The sequence below is a fragment of the Phocoena sinus genome, chromosome 8 (genome assembly GCF_008692025.1).
Source record: "Phocoena sinus isolate mPhoSin1 chromosome 8, mPhoSin1.pri, whole genome shotgun sequence".
Classification (NCBI taxonomy): Eukaryota; Metazoa; Chordata; class Mammalia; order Artiodactyla; family Phocoenidae; genus Phocoena; species Phocoena sinus.
In genome coordinates, this window is record NC_045770.1 from 96,079,095 (window position 1) to 96,087,044 (window position 7,950).

A 7,950-nucleotide genomic window follows, 5' to 3' on the forward strand; every position below is an offset into this window, starting at 1 on the left:
GTCACCTGCCCTCCCATCGAGCATACACACTGGGGAAAGAAAATGAAAAACCATATGTGAAAAGCCTTGAATGAGTAAAATGCGCCACGCAGGGAATCACTTACCACCTTTGCATGTGCTTCTCAGGGTGTCCTTGACCGTGTTCCTGCTACTTCGGTCAGGGCCAGCACGCTGAGCTGGATGGGCCACAGGGCCTGTGTTGATACAGTCGTATTGACCCTTCCCCCTCTCCTCTCTGTCAGTTTTAGTTCTGTGACTTAGGGCAGGATTCATAACCTTTCTGAGATGCTTTAGCTATAAAGTGTGAATAATCATTCTTTACCAGCCTGAAGGCTCCATCATGGACATTTTGAGGCCATGTTTAGCTCCAGCCTCTATAGTTTTGTGATTCTGTTATTTCTAATGCCTCAGGCCTGCGCCAGACAATGATGTAAACTGATCTTGTGGGAAAACATACCCTGATATCCGTCGGTTCCGTGTTTACCTCAAACCCACATCAGTATCTGTTCTGTATTTGGTTATCGTACAATGTTCACTAAACTGAAAACTAAGCCAGCGCCAAATAGCTCTCATTTCAGCTGCTTCCCCGTAATCCCCAAAGCTGCTGACTGCTCAGGACTCCAGCAGGCTCCAATTGTGTACAGAGTTTTCTTATTGGTCTAATTATTTTAACAGTTCGCGTGATCCATTCGTCCTTCTGCTGGTACATGGTGATCTGTTGAGAGAAGCCCACTGAATATAAAGGGTTCATGGCAAGGATCACCTCTTCCCCTCCTCCGCCAAAGTTCACCCAAGCTCGGTTAGCCCTGGGGCTTCGCTGAGGAAAACCTGATTTCGGGAATCTCTTCATCGTCTTTTTGACATCTGTTCCGTGTATATCCTTCCTCACGTGAAATAATGTGTGTGAAAGGCACTGGGCGATCTGCAAAATGCTGCCCAGTGGAAGCGGAGGCCGTGTGGTGGTCAGAAACCCCATCGTGCTGCTCGCTGCCCCGGGGGCCTTCGCACAGGTTCTTCTCACCTCTCTGTCTCTCAGTTCCTGAAACAAGAAGTTAGTTGGGACTTGGTGTCCCCTCACACTTTCCCTGGCACTTACTAAGAAGCTGTCGACTAATGGACGTCCCCTCCCCTTTGCCATGTGATTTCTGTGGTGCAGGAAGGGCAGGCATGTAGTTGACATGAGGAATGAGACTGAGCTAAGAGCCCAGCTTTGTACCCCATCCGGGCCCAGCTGCACCTCTGGCCTTCCCTGCTCCTAACTGGGAGCTGGCAGCAAACCCTCTGCCCCTCTCGAGCTCTTGGGCACTGTGACTCACCCCGTGTGGTGGCGAGGGGTGACCTCTGAGACCTAGTTACAGGCTCCAAACAAAGTTTCTTCCCGACCTTGAGCCGTCGTGTCTCCTCTGCTGACACACGCTCACGCGTGCACGGTATCCACACACCCCTCCTGGGCTGGGAGCTGAGGAAGGATGGACTTGCAGATTTGGGTTTCTTGTTAGCATCCAGTGGGTGGGAAGGGGTGTGAGGGCACAGGTACCCAGGGGGGCCGTCCTAACTGACATCGGCACACTGAAGGAGGCGCTCGTTAACTTATTCTACGTTCCAGCCACTTCTGCTTCTTGTATTAATGACAGGTTGAAAGAGTTGGACAATCGTGAGATTGATTTTTTTTTTAGTGCGTGTTTTATGAGTTGATTTTTCCCTAGTGCCTCTCCCCTAGCTGTTCTTCCCTTTCTTTTAGTGCTGCTGTCATCATTTTCCTGCAAGGCCTCATCTGATTTCCCCAGCCCCCTTTTTCTGCAGACTTATGCCCTAGCTTGAGAACAAGAGCACAGGGACCATCTAATTATCTGCAGATGGAGCAACTTGAGTAACTAGTTGAACAGGCCTCTGACTAGCTTTGTAGACAAGGGTAAGCTGGTTCTTCCAAACCTTGGTTTTCTGTTTGGGTTTGTTTTTTGTTTTTTTGGTTTTGTTTTTTTTTTTTGCAGTACTCAGGCCTCTCACTGTTGTGGCCTCTCCCGTTGCGGAGCACAGGCTCCGGACGCGCAGGCTCAGTGGCCATGGCTCACGGGCCCAGCCACTCCGCGGCATGTGGGATCTTCCCAGACCTGGGCACGAACCCGCGTCCCCTGCATCGGCAGGCGGACTCTCAACCACTGCACCACCAGGGAAGCCCCCTGTTTGGGGTTTTGAACCCATCATAGAGGGTCGTGGGTCACTGGGGCTTATCTGAGGCCAGGACACTGCCACCTCCCTTCATGAGTCTGCCCCATACCTAGACCACACCCAAGTCAGCGTAGGTCCGAATGAATTGTTGTTACTATTATAGCCACCTGACTGCTCCTCACCCCCATATCTTCTAAGCTTAGGCATCAGTTCTTAAACCCTCTTTGGGTTACCCATGCTTTGAAGAGTCTGATGAAGGATGGAGCCTCTTCCCAGAAAATTGTACGTCTTTGCACACACAGAGAAATGTACACATTTCTCTTCCTGGTCTTCGTGGACTGCCCCTTAAGCCTATCCTTGGACCCCTTAAGGATCCAGGAATCCCCAGAGTAAGAGCCCTTGTTCTAAGGAATCTTAAAGCACTCTTTATCTTCCCTCATTCCTGAAGGTGGAGAAAATACAAGAAATGGAAGTAGTAGGTAGGAGGACCTGTTGTGTATACTCTTCAAGCCTGAAATTTTCAGTTTCAAAAGAATAGTCATCTCTTTGGCTTAACAATATGGGCCAGAGAGAGATCTATGTATAAAATAGATATCACAATCAGCATGTTTCAATAAACATATGTACACTTTACATTTAACAAATATATTCATTCATAGTGAAAAAATATGGCTAGGTTATTATAGTACAAGCTTAAAGGAAAAATTGTTGAAAATATTTTAAAGAGACACTCAGTACTGACCCCTACAGGTACCCACCCACTCCTACGTTTGCTCTTGATTTTTCCCAGCTTCTAGATAAATTATCACCATCCAGTTAAAATCTTCTTCAGATTTAACATTTGTCTGAAAAGGGTCGCATGTGTCAGAAGACTGATTTTGAATCCCTGACTCCAGTGTCTTGGACTCTTGAGAGCATTTCCCCTTTTCTGTTAATGTCTGAACCTCCATTTATGTTGCTTGGATATTAGTCTTCATGCCATCATGTTGATTTCTTTTTATATCCTCTAAAAGTCTTAACGAGCAATACTATAATATAGAGATTACTTAGTGATAAAAATACAGGTTTTGGAATCAGACAGACCTCGGTTTCCTGTCTTGGCTCCGCCACTTCTGAATGCTCTAGTCTTGGGCAATTTACTTACCCTCTCTGGCTTCCGTTTTCTCATCTGTACAACTGGAAGCCATATCTTCAGGGTTCATGGGATCGCAAGCTGTATTAGTCTGCTTGGGTTCCCACAACAGAGTGCCACAGACTGGGTGACTTAAACAATAGAAATTTATTCTCTCACAGTTCTGGAGGCTAGAAGTCTGAGATCAAGTTGACCGCAGGGTTGGTTTCTTTTGAGGCCTCTCTCCTTGGCCTGTAGATTGCTGCCATCTCCCTTTGTCTTCACATGGTCTCACCTCTGTGCGTGTCTGTGTCCTAATCTTTTCTTATAAGGACGCCAGTCATTTGGGATCAGGGCCCACCCTAAGCACCTTATTTTAACTTAATTACCTCTTTAAAGACCTTCTCTCCAAAATCAGTCACATTCTGAGGGGGTTAGGACTTCAGTGTATGAATTTGGGGGGACACAGTTCAGCCATAACACAAGTGTATAGTGCCTGGCCCATAGTAGGCTCAGTAAGCCTCCTTGTTATTATCTGTCTGACCGTCATTTAAAAGGTACAAACTTTTAACGGAGCCCTGCATGTCTCTTTACTCTCTCAGACACACTAGACCTATTTCAGCAGGCAACCCAGCATTATGATGGGCTTACTTACCCTGTCCTCTGTTATCAGACATGAGGCCTTTTCTTCCCTCTGCCCCAGATTCAGGATGTTATAAATCTTTAAAATGAGTCACCCTTGCGTCTCCTCTCCCCGCCCCGCCCCTCAGTCTTCTAGCACAGTGCCAGGGTTCTCTTATCTCTGTGTGGAAATTTGCTCACCGGCTGATTGTGAACTCAGGCATTGCCTTCACCTTCAAGATGACTGGTCCCGGCTGGCTTCTGTTCCAGCCATTTTTATCTGATTCTCCATCTCTGGCAGCGGCCCGCTGTGCCTTGATTCAGAAACTGCCCTTGTCATATCTGAGCAAGTGTTACCCAAGGCCTCAGGTGACTGTCTGTGGCCTTCTCCCCCTCCTCTGCTGCTCTCAGGCAAGGGGCAGAGGAGGCCCAGAGGGTCCGCGGGGGACAGCTTGTCCACGTCAGCACCCCAGAGGGCCAGTGTTCGGGCACCCGCTGGCATCCCAGCAACAACCTTGTCCCCAGGTACCGTGGCCCGTTCAGTTTGCTCTGGGCTCTTCCCAGTTCCCCAGAGAAGCAGCTGGAGGAGCTGTGTCCCTGGGCAGCTGAGAGCCTCCTGAACGCTCCCTTTTGCCCTTGTTTTTCTCTTTCAGCTGCAGTGCCGTGACTCTGAGCAAAGCCTGTGTGCCCGAGCAGCCACCGTGCCAGCAGAGTGCAACCTGCAGAACAGCTGATCACCTCCAGAGATGGAGCAAGCGTGTGCGTGTGTGTGTGCGTGCGTGTGTGCGCGCGTGTGCCGAGGAAGGAGTGCCCGCCTGTTTGCGTGTGCATGTGTCTGTTTACACTCTCGTGGTTCCGAACACTGCCTGGGCTGGAGGAGTACCTGTAGCAGCTTACCTCAGCCTCTGGACACCAGGCTAGAGGTCATGGCAGTGACTTTCACCCCAGACCTGTCCCTGTGAGCCAGCTGCCTTGTCTGAATATTAGAGTGGTGGGACCTTAGCTGGGATCCTGGCATCTGCCCCCCCAGCCCTCCCTCCCTCCCTCCCTCCCTCCCTCCTCATGTCAGACTGCCAAGCAGGGGAAGCATTTCTGGCTCTTGTCCAGAGGGTGGGACTCTAGCGGCAGCTAGGGTTCTGCTGAGTTCCTGGGCGGGCTGGAGGGGACGGGTGTGTCCAGACATAGTCACCTGGCCTGGCTTCTTATTTTAAAATTCCCTGCCACTGGGTTCTCCGGACTCTTCCTTGGGGAGCTGGGACTGAGCAGGCGGCCGTAGGCAGGTCTGGAAACTGCGCCACCGTGCGCGGAAGTAGAGCCAGGCGCCTGACTGGAGTGCTGCATGCACAGCATCGCAGATGATAGCTGAGAAGGACATCTCCCTCTGCGGGCTGGAAACCTGAGGTTAGAGGTGGAAGGCCGGCTCTCACTACTGTTCCCCAGAAGCTGAGAGCCGGCCCCAAAGCTGACTGGAGGCTCAGGTGCCTCCACCGGGAGGAGGCCAGGTTCCTGCTGGTAGAAAGCCCCATGGCGCCTCTCGCCACACTCCATGGCATCTCGGTGCTGCCACCGAGCTCAGCTGACACCAGCCAGGGAAGCCATTCTGGTCTGCGCTCTGAAGGATTCCACAGCCTGCCCGGGGCTGGTCAGCACCCAAGCTGCCGCACCAGCTCTCCCAGTAGCTGGACATCAAAGACCCAGGCAGGTGGACTGCCGGGGACAGTTGGGAAAGACCCAAGCTGAGATCCCACCCAGCGCACCAAGCCTTCCGGAAGCAGCAGGTGGGAGGTTTGACCCAGAGAAGCCAAGGCTTTGCATTCTAGAGGCAGCCTGTGCCTCCCACCTCAGCCTTCCACGGTCGGGGCTGTGCTGAGAAAGACACCATGAAAAGGAGGGCTGTGCGGTCAGCTGGAGCAAGTCTTCCTTCCACCCATGGCCTGCACTTGAGCCACAGCGTGTGTGTGTGTGTGCGTGCGTGCGTGTGTAGCTGAGAGGCCAGTTCCTCTTGGGATCGTTGTCCTCACACGTAACATTAAGCTGGCCTCTGGGCCTTCTCCTCTCTACCTCCCCTGTGACCTTCGCCGGCCTCAGAGCTGTTCATTCCCTTGGCCCCAGCCCCGCCCTTCACTGTCCTCTGTCCTGGGACCAGAACCCTGGGTCAGGCCCCTGCCTCCTACATCTGTCCAGCACATCGACAGGCTTCTTCCTGAGACGTCCTCAGGCTTTCTCAGCCAGAGAGCTGCCTTTAGAGTCCAACTGTTGTATGTATGTCACCCTCACTAGAAATGTCCCATAATCATGTGGGGAGAACAGGGCACCAGTGATGGTTTTTTCTGCAGCATTGGGTTGGGGGCTTCACTGTTCCCTTAGCCCCAGCCAAGAGGAAAGAGAATCGGGGGCTATTGTCAGAAGGAGAGTAGAGCAAGCCTGGAAGGGCTAGTCTGAGAAACTGAGGCGGCCAGAGGGCTTAGGGCCAGAGTCAGTATTTATTTAGCAGCACCTTCACATGTCAGGACGATTCCCTTTTCCTGCCCATTTAAGGATGGTTCTCTTCCCTAAGGTACAAGTTGGCAGGACCACCTCCCCCTACATCTCCATCATCCCTGGCATGCGTCCACTCCGGAGCTGGGAGGGGCAGGGTGAAGAGAGGGTGCATCCAGTGGCCTGGAGCTCCACAATCGCTTCGCGCCTCCCGTCTCCTGGCCCAGGTGTCCCTGGGGGCTCTTGCAGAGCATTGCCCCAAATCCTGATCCAAGGACCAGCATGGGGAGGAGATGGTCGCAGGCCAAATGCACTTTATACAGAGATTTTCTATTGCTGGGAAGGTGTGTTTCTCCCACAGTTTGTGAATATTCATGTGTTCCATAAATGTCTGAGCAGAGTTGTGCTGTTGTCAGTTTTGCGGGAGGTCTGGGGACTGGGAGGCAGTGGGGCTTAGCCTGCGTGAAGCCTTAGGTCAGACCGTCTTGGTTCTGCTGAACCAGGAGCCTCTCACCCACTTTGGAGGTGGCAGGGAGGAGTGGATGGGAGATGGAGGATCGGGGAGGCTCCTAGTTGAGCAACTGGAGCACCTAGTGGTGTAAACTCCAGAGCTTGGTCAGAGTTGGAGGTCAGTCGGCCATGATGGTACAGAGCATGCCAGGGCCAGGATGCGGTTCCTGAGTGCTGTTCTGCAGTGACCCAGCCTCTCGGCCCACTTAAACACCCCCAGGCTGGGGATCCGTCAATGGCAGGGCCCCCTCCAGGCCCTCAATCCATTCTTTACCTCAACTCAGCCACGTAAGCTGCAACTGCTTGGTGCAGAGGGGCTGCTACGTGGCTCTGGCCACGTAGTCAGATCTGCCCACAGACAAGCCCAGAGCCTGGATGCTGACTTTGTCTCGTGCCATCTGGCCAGAGCGGCCCCTCTCTACGGTGTGCATGGGCTTTCCTGTGAGGGTGTCTAGTCTTGGACCCCTGGACATGAGAGCTTTGTTAGCCCACACCCCAAATTCCTGTGGGGTGGGGTTCGGGCCAGGCCAAGAAAATCACAAGCTGCCTCGCACAGAGTGAGAAAGGGGAAAAGGAGGAACTTGACCCTGGGACGCGTCTCATTCTCAGCTCTGCTTTGAAGATCCTGATGGCCCCCTTCCCATTGACACCTGGGCCTGGCCTTCCCTCTCTCCCTTCTCCTGGTTTCTCTCTAATGTGGCTTTGGTTTGGCCACGGAAGCTAAGATATCTTTGTTCCTGAGCAAGAGATTCTGGAAGATGGAGTTTTCCTACACACACACACACACACACACAGACCTGCGCACGCGCGCGCGCACGCTCCTGACATGAGGAGGCTCCCTCGTAGAGAAGCACACCCTCTAAGGAACAATTATCAGCCACTATGACAAAATTGCTTCCCTGGGAGGAAAAGTCAGCACCACAGCAGCAGGTGGTTACCATTCGGGTGTAGTGAAAGGAGCCTGAGCCAAGACAGGAAAGGTAAAGTGTCCCCTCTGGGCCCAGGGGCAGCGAGAAGAGAGGCAGCAAGGCCTTCGGCTCTAAGTATTGAAATGTTCTCAG

General features: G+C 52.5%; 1 protein-coding gene across 2 annotated transcripts in view; it reads left to right on the forward strand.

Annotated features, from left to right (window-relative positions):
• Window positions 1-6,779, forward strand: part of CRY2 (cryptochrome circadian regulator 2) — a 33,614-nt gene extending 26,835 nt beyond the window's left edge. For both annotated transcript variants that reach the window (XM_032640159.1, XM_032640158.1), the window contains one exon: window positions 4,555-6,779. The gene's annotated coding sequence lies outside the window, so the exon portion shown is untranslated. The remainder of the gene's footprint in view (window positions 1-4,554) is intronic.
• The last annotated feature ends 1,171 nt before the right edge of the window (window positions 6,780-7,950 follow it).